The 14,606-nt window shown below is 34.9% G+C and overlaps 1 protein-coding gene across 37 annotated transcripts in view; it reads right to left on the bottom strand.

Annotated features, from left to right (window-relative positions):
• The window catches only part of ANK2 (ankyrin 2), a 763,693-nt gene that overhangs the window by 267,869 nt on the left and 481,218 nt on the right, over window positions 1-14,606 (bottom strand). The gene's annotated exons all lie outside the window — the stretch shown is intronic.

A 14,606-nucleotide genomic window follows, 5' to 3' on the forward strand; every position in this document is an offset into this window, starting at 1 on the left:
GGTATGGGAAATATTATTAGCTCTATTTTGTAGACAAGGAAATGAGGCTCAGAAATTCATAGACTGTTTCATGATTACACAGTTAGTAACTTCTGGAGACAGGATTTGAACCTATATCTTCGTAATTCAAAATCCAGCTCTCAATTCCTTATTCAATACTGTTGATACACATTTTTTACAGCAGAATTGTGGATTAAAATTGCTCTTAAGACTCTCTCTTAATGGGATTTGGTTACTGATATCCAAAAGGACTTTTTAAAAGGGAATCAAACCCATAAAGTCCTCTTATGAAATTGACCCCCAAGATAGTTAGGAAGGCTTTCTGTAGATCTCATTGTGTGTTTGTATGTGCATGTGCATGAATGAGTATGCTCATATGCATGTGTGTAATTAACGTCAAGTCAAGAAAGACTTGTTTATTACTTATGTACTACATACTGTGCTGAACTCTGTCTTATAAAGATAAAAATTAAATTGTCCCTTCTCTGAAGGAGCTTATATTTTATTGAGCGGGAACAACATGTACCAACAAAATTAAAATGAAAATATATAATGAAAATGATTTTCGGGGAGAGGGAACAGGCAGTTGTAGCCAGGGAAGGGAATTTTGGTCTAGGTAGCCCATAGTTCAGAATCATAAGGATTCTTAGTGGAGTCCTAGGATAATAGATGGATAAACTCTTTGTAGTAGTAATGGTAATGTTGATTTATTTGCTTATCAAGTCTTTGAGGAAGAAACAGGAAATGAAAGGTAGAGAGTATTCATGGGTCAGGTGGCAAGCCTCTGATCAAAACAGAGGCTAGTAGAGACCTGGAGCCTAGTTGGTTACAGAAGGTTGAGGAATGTTTTAAATTCTCACCCTCCAATCTCCAACTAGGTCAGCTCTACCTCCTAGATTCAGTCAGATGAAGAGTAGATTTATCTCTGGAGGAGGGAAGGAAGGGAGCAAAGGTGAGGGAGGTGCAGAAGTGTAGCAAAGCCAACTTTAATAGGCTGATTAGTTGATTGTTAGATTTTTAGTATGAAAATTTACACTCAGAAATCAGCAAAAAGCCACAACACTTGACTTATTGTTCTGTTGATGATCTAGCCTTAAGAAAGAAATAGAGAAAATGTTAATAGTACAAATTAAATTTCAAGGTGTGTTGTACGTACATCCCTCCACCCTCCCTACCTTGTTAAATATTTACCAAGCACACCACTGCTTGGTAAGTCTGTATATAAATTCAGAGTCTGTATATAAATTCAGAACTATTTTACACACATACACACAAACACCCACACCCTGACCTACAATGAGGCAAGTCTATAATTAAGACTGCCGTCAGAAGGGACTAGGGGAAGCAGTAGGTAGTCTGATCACCTTCCATCAAAGCAGAGATGAAAGAGAATTCAAGGACTCATGGAGAGAGAAGTATTAAACTATTCCACTATGCTCGCCTCAGATGAAGACACAAAACGAGAAGGTTTTTCAAGGGAAAAGGGTATAAGTAACCTTTCATAATAAGTGACAGCTTTCCTCAAAAAAAAAAAAAAAAAGGATTTAATGGATAGAAGTGCCCTGTTGGGGAAATGAGTCAGTATCATCTGTTAATATTTCTTGCGTGACAAATATTGGATTAATATAAAACCAATTTCTGTTTTAAACAGATTCGGATGGCCTCATGTGCCACTCCTTCCTCCAGACTCCACAAAATCTAAAATCTGCTTTGACCATGCTTGTTAAAGGGCCCTGAATTGATCCAATTATTTCAATCTGCAGCTTTCTGTCTGACTCCAGACAAGAAATTCAATGGCTGGTTCCCACCTATTTTTATCTGTAACAGATGGATATCATTAAAATTGTCCCTTTTGCAACCCTTGGCACTATACCTCAAGCCAAGAAAGAAAAATTTCTTCCTAAATTCCTTTCGACAAAGTTCTGTACATTTTTTCAGTCTCTGAGCCTTATAAAAACAGAATATCTTTCTTAGCACACAGCAGGGTAAAGAAGACAAGCAAGAGAGGAATTTGCATTGACAGAGACATGTTATAGCCTAAGGATGGGAGCCAATTTGACAGTCTCTAGTGCACGTGAGAAAATGAAAGAGTTATATATTCCCTCACCTAAGGAAAGCACATTATACAACTGTAGGGAAGTCTAGTACCTTCTCTAGGTTCAGTTACTTATTTGTAAAATGGGAAGTTGATATGAGTTAATCCACCCCTTCAAATTCTATAGTAATACAATAGGGGGAAAGGAAGTTGGTTATTTGAAAGAAATAAAATCTTGGAAGGAACATACAATATAAAGCTCAGAGCAGCAGAAATGGTTTCTACACTTTCACATAATTCTTTGCAGAGCCACTGGTACCTTTTTTTTCCTTCTAAGAAATGAGTAGTATGGCAATAACAAACATACATATCAATACCTACTTATTCTTCACTATTAGTGATTGTCTACCCTTGACAGTGATTATAGCTCTCCTATAGCCATTAGGTGCTGATTTGAACCATATCTCAAAGGTATCCTGCATGATTCTGGACCACTGGGATAACTGTTAAAAATACAGCAGGGTCTGAAGCTGATGAAGGAAATTCTCCTAGTTCTTTGCAACAGCAGATATACCCGGAATTCTGTATTGGGATTTTCTGGGCAAAGATATTGGAGTGGTTTGCCATTTCCTTCTTCAATTCATTTTACAGATGAGGAAACTAGGCAAACAGGGTTAAGCGACTTGCCCAGGGTCATACAATTAGTAGGTATCTGAGCCTGGATTTGAACTTGAGTCTTCCTGACTAGCTATCTCCTAAGGACAGTTAGGTGATGCAGCCGATAAAGAGCCAGGCCTAGAGTTGGGAAGACTCTTCTTCCTGAGTTAAAATCTAGCCTCAGACACTTACTGACTGTGTGACTGGGCAAGTCTCTTAACTCTGTTTCCCTCAGTTTCCTCAACTGCAAAATGGGTCTGATAATAGTATCTACCTCTCAGGGTTGTTGTGAGATTTAATGATTTATTTATAAAAGCACTTGACACAATGCTTAGCACACCGTTAATGCTTAATAAATTCCTATTTCCTTCCTTCCACACCTCCCCCATTTTATACTTTGATGCTGAGTTCTTGGACCAAATTAAGACTATATATTTGTCTCTATTACATTTCATCATATTAGATCTGGCCCAATATTCTAGTATGTTCAAAGATTTCTGAAACCTGACTCCTATATTAAGTACATTAACTGATCCTCTAAGGCCTGTTTCATCTGAAAATGTGATAAGGCACATCATCCACATCTTTACTCAAGTGACTGATTTAAAAAAATGTTATATAGTGCAGTGACAAGCACAGATCCCTGGGACACTGAACCAGAGACCTCTTTGTACGCTGGCAAGTTGACAATGAATTCTCCAAGGTCATCCAATCAGTCAGCTTCAAATTATCTAACCATTTTGAACCATCTTTTCCTCAAGAAGAACATGGAAGACCATCAGGTGAACTGCTGAAATCCAGGTAAATATTTCCTTCACTCCCCTGACTACCAGTTTAGGAGCCCTGCCAAGAAAGAGATAAGCTTCATTTTTGGCCTGAATTTTCTCGGTGAACCCATGCTGGCTATTTGTGATCTTTTTTCTAGATGTTCATCAGCCATCCCTTTATAATATGTTTGAGAAATTTCCCATGAATCAAAGTCAGGTTCCCTATCTATAACTTTAAGAATCCATTCTCTTCCATTTTAAAATATCTGTGTGTTCCCTTCTCAAATCCTGTAGTACCTCTCCTGTTCTCCACAATCTTTCAAAATTTTACTGACTATGTCTCAGCAATCAGATCAAGGAGCAGCTTCAGCATCCAAACATTTAGCTTATCTAAACCACGTGACTTAGACCTATCAAAAACAGCTAGTTTTCTCCTAATCTCTCCCTTCTTAGCTTGGTTCCTTCTATTATTATTTCAGGATACACTGATTAAAACTTTCAGTTAAGTGCTCCATAGCCCTTACAAAGACACTGCAAGATGACTTTAAAAATATCCCTTCTGTGCTATCATATACCTGGCAGGTTATTTCCACACAAGACAATAAAAAATATTCAAAAATTCAGAATCAAATCACTTTTTAATAATTAAAGTATGATTCTGCAAAGTTAATGCAGACTACATCAGAGGTGGGGCAGCGGACTAGAGTGCTGGGTCTGAAGTCAGACCTCATGGGTTCAAGAAGAGTAAGGAACAATTGAAAATGACTGGACCACAGTATTACATTTGTTATACAATTAAAATATTGTAAAGGTTAAGAATATAGATAATAAAATATATACCACTTTATTTCCTAACATTAATAAAGATTTGCTAACAGTGCATCTCGGTAAGCCTTAAAATTATTTTTTCTAGTCATTATTGCAATATTCATATATCACACAAAGTACATGTTCAAATTTCACTATTAATTGATTATATAATCAAATTAACATGAAAAATTATTTTTAACTCTTGTACACATTCACAATGAACATGGGCTTATTTATTGGGTTGGTGAAAAACTAATCATATCCAAAAAAGTATGTGGCAATTCTGGCCAATAAAATATAATTTTACTCATAAAATCAAAATGAAGCTGAATCAAAAGATATAGAGAAAAGGAAGGTGGCATTTTTAAGTCTTGTACATTTGAAAAGGAGAAACTGTGTTTCATAGCTGTTTATGCATTTTGAATAAGGAGAACTGGATTAACAATGCTTCAACATGTGGGTCATTTGCCAAGGGCTCATTAGATACTCAATGAAAAGGTTTAGCACTTTATTTGGTAGCAGAAATGTGAGCTGAAGATTTAAATTTGCTTCATCATTCTTTTAAAATGTCTCTCCATGATTTTTTTTCTGATTATACTTGGCTCCTGCTACTACTACACATGGGATCTTTCAACAATGGAAGAATCTTTCATAGTCCCATAATTATTTTTTCTTATTTGAGCATTTATTTTGGCACATGCAAAATTTTAATACATTGTCTTTATAAAACCTTTTTCAAGGATTCAACCCAAAGAGGACACATTTATTAGATCAAACAAAAATTATTTTAAAAATTAATATTTCCCATTACTAATGAAATACCAAGTTTCCTCCAGATGCTTTTTTTGCCCACAAGATCTCAACAGGAAAGACAAAAGAAGTCAACATTGTTTTTGCAATATGCTTGAATCCAGTCATCAGAGTAGTGTTTTCATGCTTATAAGAGAGTACACTATTTGGAAAGCTAATATATGCTTATATGTTGTTCAGTCTTTTCAGTTACGTCTGACTTCATGACCACATTTAGAGATTTCATGGCGAAGATACTGGAGTGGTTTGCCATTTCCTTCTCCTGCTTATTTGACAGTTGAGGAAACTGAGGCAAATATTTGCCCATGTTCACATAGCTTGCATGAAGTCAGATTTGAACTCAGAAACATGAATATACCTGACTTCAGGCCCAGCACTTTATCCACTGAGCCACCTAGCCACTCAATATATACTTACTTTTTTTGATAATCATCTTTCAAGAAATAAGGACAATAATGATTTTTTTTACTATAGTATTAGACTCTACTAAAATCCTACACTGATGCTTCCCCATGGCATGGAAGTGAAGCTTAATGCTCCAGTGGAATCCAAGTTCTGGAAAAGGCTTATTTGGAACAAGTTAGGAATTTTAGTACCATCAATGATTCTTTTAAAGCACTAGGATAACATTTAACAAATTACCATTTCACTGAAAATTTTACTGTATAGAACTAGTAAATATTAAGTTACGACAGAATTAAAAAGCATTATTGATGCTTCAAAAGCTTAATGCAACTCTAGAAAACAGGTGCTTTAGACTATCTGATAACTTCATAGAGGATGCTTATTTGTCTCATGATGTATCCAATTATCTTGCTGAATGCTGGACAAAAGAAATGATTGCTTAAAGTGGTCTATTAATTTTCTTTCATTCATCTGTAGGAACTTGCATATCATTAAATTCATATCACAAGCATACATCTATTTCATATGTTGTTTTATATCAATAGCTGTATATACACATGGGTGTATCTGTACATATATACATACATATATGTATGTATATATTTATATCTTCATATGTAAGAAAATAAAATCTCCCCTATAAGACTACAAACTCTTTAGTGGCAGAGATTATGACTTATTATTTGATCCCCAAACATACCTTACAAAGTGTCTTGTACACAGTAGATATTCAGAATGAAAGAATGACTTTGTAAAACCAAGCAAAATATTTAACAAGCTCTGAGCTGAAGTGTTACTGCAGCTTTGCTATATAGCATTTCATAATTTTAGTAATCCTTTCACACTGACATTTAACACATCATCACCAATTGTGAAAAATCAAAGGAAGCTCAGAAATACAATTTAAAGAGAAATACTTTGAAAAGTTTCATATAAAATTTAATTTTCAATTATGTCAACATGTTAGCATTTCAAGTGAAAAGTTGAAATTGATTTAATTTTAAAAAACTTTGTTTAAGAATATTTTCTCAACATTTGAAATGGTACCAGTAACCCAGAAAAAATTGAATTACAAAGGAAAACATGGAAGAAGAGAAATGATTTTATGTGTTGGGTGTGTGATGCACCAGAGATTTATAACTAATTGCCACCAGAGAATTTCTAAATCTATTTTTAATTTTTGATAAAAAATTTTTATTCCTGATCATGAAAGATAAACAATAATATTAAAAAGTTATTAATTTTGTAAAAACTAACTGAAATCTCTAGAAATAAGACAACAGAAAGAAGTACTTGAAAATCTTCTACTTTTATTATAACATTAGGAAACAGGAAGGGTTTATTAATTTTTCTCCAAGAAATTTTCCTAACAAAGTTATTTTAATTCTCTGACTCAAATCCATGTTAAAATATTCTGCTAAAATATGAAAATCTGGGGGCAAAAGTGCATTAAAGTACATATCATGGTAAGAATAAAGACTGTGGTAAATGGAGTTACATTAGCTTTTAATATCTCTTTCAGAATTAAAATTTTTTTCTTAAGAAGTGAAAGCATCTTCAATTAACTTTTTATTATGCAAGATTATCTTGCAGGGTTATTTTACCATTAGTCCCTTGAGGTAACTGCAGAAAATTTTGTCCCTGGTGGTTTGAAAGTTCTTAGTTTCAGAGACCATCTGCTTGAAAGGAGACATCACTCAAGAGTGAATACCTTTAAGAAGCAATGCAGATGAGGTGTTGCCCTCACCCTGAAGATTTCCTATATAAATTACAATAGAGAGGGCAAGAGGGAAGGATAGTTCCCAAAAGACTAACTTTTTTGTTCAGGTTTGTCTTTCCAAGATATTAACCATTATTTCAGAATATTGTGTATATCTTATGTCTATTATATTAACATAGTATGACTCTCAAAACTATATGTTTGTGTATCTACAACCCTCAGACTACAAGAGTGAACAGATTTTCTAGGGTATCATTCAATCATACTTTAAAATTCTATGAACTATCAGGATCAATTATCTCTAGAAGAGTCAGTATAATATGGAGTGTTTCGAACTTTTTTAAAAATGAGACCAATTTAGAATGAAAACCATGATGTTAAGCTGAGAAAAGTCTAAAAATTGTGATTCTAAATTGGGAATATGCAATGAGATTTCCCCAATGTAAAATCATGGTTTTCACTCTTCCATGGTAATAAAAACATTTCAACAAAGCAGTCATTTCATTTACTCCACAAGGGTAGATTTGAACACATGCATGTCTTCTCATCAGATGTGCTTTCTTTATATTCCTCCACAATTTCTCCTTGGAAGATCTAGTAACATGGTTAAGGTCTTCCTCCGGGTCTTTTGCCATCATCAATAAAGAATTATTTAGGTATTGATGGGCCAGGAACTATGCTCTTATTTAAAAAAAAAAACACAACAAGAAATAAGCCCCACTGACAGGAAGCTTATATTCTAATGGGAGGACAACAAGGATATATATTATATATGATAACATATGATATATTATTATAATATAATTAATAAAATATAATATATGTAATTATATGCAAAATAAGAATAAATACAAATCAATACAAACTAATGAAATAAAAAGTAATTGTAGATGGAGGGAACTAGCAGTTTGGATCAGAAAGGGGTCATGTAGAAGGTGATACTTGATCTCAATCTAGAAGAAATGTAGGAAGTCTATGAGGCAGAGGTGAAGAGGGAATACATTCCTGGTCAGTACAAAGGTATGGAAATGAGAGATGGAATATGAGGAATAAAGAGAAAGCCAAATTTGGCTAGATGACAGTCTGAGAGGAGGAATAATGTGCAATGAGGCTGAAAAGGTAGGCTAATGATGAAAGTGTGGAAAGTTTTTAAAGAGCTAAACAGAGGAGTCTTTTTATTTTATCCTTGAGGTATACAGGAATGATATAGATAGAAGAGTAATTAAGGAAAATAATTATTGCAGTTGTGTGGAAAATGGTTGAGAATGGGAAGAAATTTGAGTCTGGGAAAACAATTAGGAGACAATGTAAAACAAGCAAGAAGTGATGATGATCTGAAGTAAGGAAGCAACTATGTGAGCAGAGAATGGAAGTGAGATGGCAAGATTTGGTTACTGATTAAATATGTGAGATGAAGGGCAGTGCAGATCAAATCCATGAGGTTAAAAGTCTGGGAGACTAAAAGTGTCTTCAATAGAAATTGTGTCTGTCCTTCGTTGCCGAAGACCATGCCATCAGAGAAATGATGATATGACTTGCACTTGACTTTGTTTTGAGTGAGGGAGGGCTGTGCAGGTCACCAGCCTCACTTCTCCAGAGCCATCTGAATCCAGCGACCAGATACTCATCAGGATGACTGGAGATGACCCAAGGTGCACTGGGAGACCTTGGCCCTTTTAGGCTTCCTTTCCTTTCCTTTCCCTTCCCTTCCCAAAACCTTAAACCTACTATGCTCTGAAGGTCATACATCGGAGGACACTAGGCACCTTCCTAAGGGGTCTCTTCTGGACACTCCTGGCTTAAGAGTTATTATCAATAGTAACTGTTACTATTTCCCTCCCAGTTTGATGTCTTTCTTTTTCTTTATCTCGTTAAAGGGGCTATTCCCTGGCTACTTCTTAAACAGGCCTATTTAACGAATGGGTGTTACCTCAATAGAAATAGGGAAATTTGGAAGGAGCATGGATTTGAGGTGAAGTTTTTGACATGATAAGTTTGAGATATCTCCAAGATATCAAATTTGAAATGTCTGATAAGTAAATAGTGAGTTGAGAGAGACACACTATGGTTGATTGTATCAGTTTAGTCATTAGTATAAAGATGACAATTAATTCCAAGGGAGCTGATGAGGTCATTGAGAGAAGGGCATCCACAGTTAGAGGGAGAGATGCATCTTCAGAAAGGAAAAGCGACTGAGATGGAGGAGTCAGATATGTCAGAAAATCAAGGGAGAATAGTATCACACACACTCAGAAATGATAGAGAATCCAGGAAAAGAAAGTCTCATTAGTGGCAAATGTAACATAGAAGTCTGGTAGGATGATGACTGAGAAAAGACTGTCAATTTTACAATTTGTAGGTCCTTGGTACCTTTGGAAATATTAGTTTCAGTTGAGTGAGAAGTTTGTAAATCATATTGCAAAAGGCATAGGAGTGAGTGAGAAAAGTGGAAGCAACGAATAGACATTTTTTCTCCAAGTAGTTTGGCTAAGAAAGGAAGGATATATACATGAAAGAGTGAAAATGCATATATTACATGCAAGCCACTCTGCTATGTGCTAGGGATACAAAGAGAAAGTAAGACTGATCCTCAAGGAGCATATTCTAAAAAAGAAGAAAACACACACATATAATATAGGATAGTAACAGTATAAAGAAAGAAAGTTACCAATATACCAAATGATCCTTAGGCTGTTATCGTGTTCTATAACAATTCCTACCCTCATCCCTTTTCTAGTCATAAATATTCTTACTGACATTTTTATACCAATTTTTTTCATACGGATCCACAACTCACTACATAGATCTGGCATTATCTTGATATTGATCTTTGAGTTACCTGAAACTCCAATTCTGAATTTGTGAGATAATGTGATTTGTAACTACATAGTACTATGAGAAGCATACTGTGGGGATTTCTGTAAGCAAAGCAAGGAGACATCCATAAAAGGGGTTGCAACTTAAGAACCAGCATCTCTTGCAAGAGATAAAGTAAAACGAGTTTCTTAATCTTGTTTGGGGTCATAGATCCTTTGGGGAGTTTGCTGGAGTCTGTAGACCCTTTTTCAGTATAATGGTTTTCAAGGCAAAACAAAATATGTAGGATTGCAAACCATTATACCAAATAAAATTATTAAAACATTAAAAAAAATACGTTCCTGAATCCCAGGTTAAGAACCTCTAATCTAAGCCAAGGCACCATAAATTTTACTGGTTTAACCAAAGGCCACTTAGCAAGAAAAGGAAAACACTTTGTGGTGGGCATCTTAGTCTCTAATATTTCTTCACCCCTCTCATCCAAATATAAACAAAAAGAGTTGAGTCAATTTCACCCTTTTGTTCAGGCACTGATCACATAGTGGATGAGTAGAAAGGATGCATTTGGTGAAGAAGACATTCAAACTTCAGTAAACCAAAGAATTCAAGATGCCAAATGTCCTGAAAATAAATACATCACCTTGCACACAGCAAGTGTATTAATAGATTTTGAACAGAATTACCTAGTCGATTTTGTCACGTAAGCTACCTGAAAGCAGGAACTGATTCATTTCTATCTTGGATAGCAGAGCATAATGGGTAAAGAACTGACCTGGAAGTTCAGAAGACCTAGAATTGAATCCTGCCTCTAACATATATTGGCTATATGATCCCAGGTAAGTTGCTGAACTTTTCAGTACTCTAGGAAACTTCCTAAGACTGAAGGCTGCAGAGAAGCTATTGACCTATATTGTTAGAGCCAGCTTCCTCACCACAAATTGCCTTATGCCAATGAAGTCTCAGATCTAGTCCCTATCAGTGCCTAGAATATTGTAACTTTTAATAAGTGTTTCTTCATTGAGTGCCTAAATGTATAACAAAAATTCAAAACTTTCATAGGATCATAGGTTCCGAGCTGGATGATGATTTTAGTATGAAACTGAATAAGGAATAAGTGAACAGACCAAGTCAGGAAAATACTTATCATCCCCACCACTGATGCATCAAATTCTTCTGATTAAACTCTTTAATGTCTATGTAAGTAACAGGAGAAAAAATGATTTTAAATTGTGTGCACATGTATGGTAGGAAGTAAAATAAATTTTATCCACAGTAATGATGAATAAAACCAAACTGGCTATTTTGAAAAGACATAGTTGTATTCATTCAACTAATTCATTTTCTCTTTCAAATCATTTTTTTATGTTTAGACACAACTAATATCTCACTATTAGTGTCTGTAGAATGAGGATAGTAGCACAAGTTTCCTCTTTAGGTCTCAGAGATCTGTAAGGATTGAAGAAATGTTTGTAAAATAATTTAATACTTTGGAAAGTGAGTACTATTTCAAATAGATTATCATCGTCCGAATGCCTTACTTGATACCAATGGTCCAGAGAGAGTCCTCGATAATCATTGATATCCATTTTATATAAAACCGAATTAATCTGAGCATCAGCACTTTATCAAAGTGTACAAAAAGATGCAATTAACAAGAGATGTGTTCCTGAATGTCCTTTTCAGTCACTTTTTCTAAACGGCATTGCACATTTCTAGATCAGAACTTCACAGTTGGATTTAGAGCTGAAAAGACCTTTGGACATCATTCAGGAAAAACTCATTTATTTTGTCCAGTGCCTAGCATACAATAAGTCCTAATCTTGTGAATGGAGTGATCTTAGAGATGGGAAAACTGAGGTACAGAGAATCTAGTTAATCTATAACCTGCTTAGAACAGCAGAGAAGATTCATTTTAAACTCTTACTATTTCTCATGAACCCTGATTTTTGTCTTTACTAAGCAGTATCAGAAAAGTAGTTTCACAGATAGAAGCGAGCTCATTGAAGAGTTGAAAAAGCAAAGATTCAAGGAGATCATCTGATTTGCTCTTGTTCCTCCAAGTAAAAGACATCAGAGCTGGTATTTGAGTTCAGGTCTTCAGACTTTAGGGCCAATGCTTTATACACCATACCACACTGAGAAAATTGTTTGCTGCAGCTCATATATTTACTTTAGGACAGATCCATACCATCCAAACCCTGTATGATCCAAGACCTCAAAAACCAATCTTAACTAAGAAATAAATGCATGTTCTACATTCATGGACCCTGAGAAATGTGATATATTCCCTGTCATCTTGGAGTGAATTTACAGAAGTTGGGGTCCTACATGACTTCAGTCTGTTCACTGAAGATTTGACCAGAACATATCAACTGACCTAGTTGCCAAGTGTGAACTCCTACCCAGGTCTCTGATATTTGCAGAGAGAATATGGTATAGACTCCCAAACTGCTGACCCATATCATCATCACAGAACCCTGGAGGGACCCCAGTCATTGGGTACTCCCTCTCCAATCCTGTGGCTAGCAAAATCCTACTTCTTGCCCTTCCCCCATTAATTCCTATGATTCTGAGAAACCCCCTCTCCACATTTCTTTTACCATTCAATTCAATGCCACTACCATCTTTTTACAGTAGATTGGGGACAAGCTCCTCACCCTATCATCTAGAGTTCTTAAACCCTGATCAACCTTTCCATAATTGTTTCAAATTACTCCCTTCAATATACCCCCTTTAGATTCCAGACTAATTGGAATACTAGCTCTGTTCCAAACTCCCATCTCCCATTTCCATGCATTTGTACCAATCACCTACTACTATATCCTTCCTCATCTCTGCCTCTCAGGACTCTTATTTTTCCTTCAAGGCTCAGCTCAAGTACCACTTGCTTCAAGAAGCTTTTACTGAGCCCAGACAGGATACTATTATTCCCTCTTTCCTAAAAAAATTGTTTTCATTTATGTATATGAATATTATATCCCCTGGTATGCTCCTTGAGCTCACTGTTTGTTTTTATATCCCCAATATATAACACAACGTATTACATACAGTAGGTGTCTAATACCTATCTTTTGGATTGAATTAAATTGGTTTTGAAGTAAAAAGTTCAGATACAATATATCAGTTTGCAATAGTTATTTCAGAAGAAAGAATTATTCAATATTCTCTAGGAATTCTGAGTCAATATTTCATAGGAAATAACTGAACTTCTATTAGATATATTGGTACTGTTGAATGTTTCTACTGAAAGCTTTCCATTATTACTTATGAACTCTGGCAATATATTCATAAAATTGCTTTAAATAAATTCACCATTCATTTCATCACCAATGCTTCCTCCCATCATCAAAATCATGCAGGCATTTACTACATACAAACACGAAACACGCAAATAAAAAACTTTAAAGAAGTGATCATTTCAGAAAATAAAAACCTAACCTTAAAATAAGCAAAACAATCAGTAAGTAACATTTTTAAAGCATGCTATAAATGAATGAATGAGCATCCATCTGACTAGAAATTACCTTCAACCAAGTAAACATTTCCTCAAAATGCTTAAAGACTGCAGAATTAAGGAATCATGGCTGTAATTATAAATCGCTGTTGTTTTCTTCCCTTCTCAGTGCAGAATTAGTTAAATTACAGAGAAAGTTTTGAGCATGAGGGTGCTAATTCTTCTGATCCAGGATATGAATGTAAGACAGCCACTCTCTAAAGAAAAATAAGGCAATGCTCCTGGTTGAAACCTTTGTTTACTTTCTAGTAGGACAAGTGGGCTTCCTTCCAACTCTGTGCTGCTTGCCTAAGGACTTTTCTGGGCTTTGGTATTGTTTTGCATTTTTCCCCATGATATGTATTCCTGAAGCACTATCCTTTTTTCCTCCACATAATGGACAAGCTTTTCTTTCTTTTCTGTTAACTATAAACATCCTATGCATGTATGTAGGTAGGTACATAGGTATGTATCTGTCTTTAAATTAAAAAAGCAAGATGTTATTTCCTGTTCCAACTTCACTGCAATGAGACTTAGGATTCAAATTTTAAGACATGTAGAAAATCAGGTAGTTTCAAATAAGAGGAAAAATATATATTCTTTGCATTCATCCTGTAAATCTCTCTATAAAATAATAATTTTATCTCATGCTTCTTTATTCCTCCAATAGAAATTACTCATTAATCTCACATTTTCATACTAAACAAAATAGCTTTCAGTAGATCAAGTTCTTGGATCTAAGAGATCAGAAATAAATTATTTTTCAATGAATACCAAAATGAAAATTTTCAGAAGTAGAATTTTGAATTGAACCACTGGAGGGGTAGGAATCACACAATAACCTTGTATCAAATTGATAAATATAAGGAACACTAAGGTTTTATATTATGCTTATGCATACTCAACCTCAATTGTACTTTACTTCAAATTTGGGAGTTTGTAACAAAATAATTACCGTGTTCAGCAACTTAAAAGACCAGGGACCTGTAGGCCTTTTTAACTGAAGTCAGTGAATCAAATCAGCAAAGTACAACTCTTCTAAGTCTAATTGTGTGCCACTGTGATAATATCTGCAATAAAACTTTCTGTAAC

Source organism: Notamacropus eugenii, chromosome 7, assembly GCF_028372415.1.
Source record: "Notamacropus eugenii isolate mMacEug1 chromosome 7, mMacEug1.pri_v2, whole genome shotgun sequence".
NCBI classification, from domain to species: Eukaryota; Metazoa; Chordata; class Mammalia; order Diprotodontia; family Macropodidae; genus Notamacropus; species Notamacropus eugenii.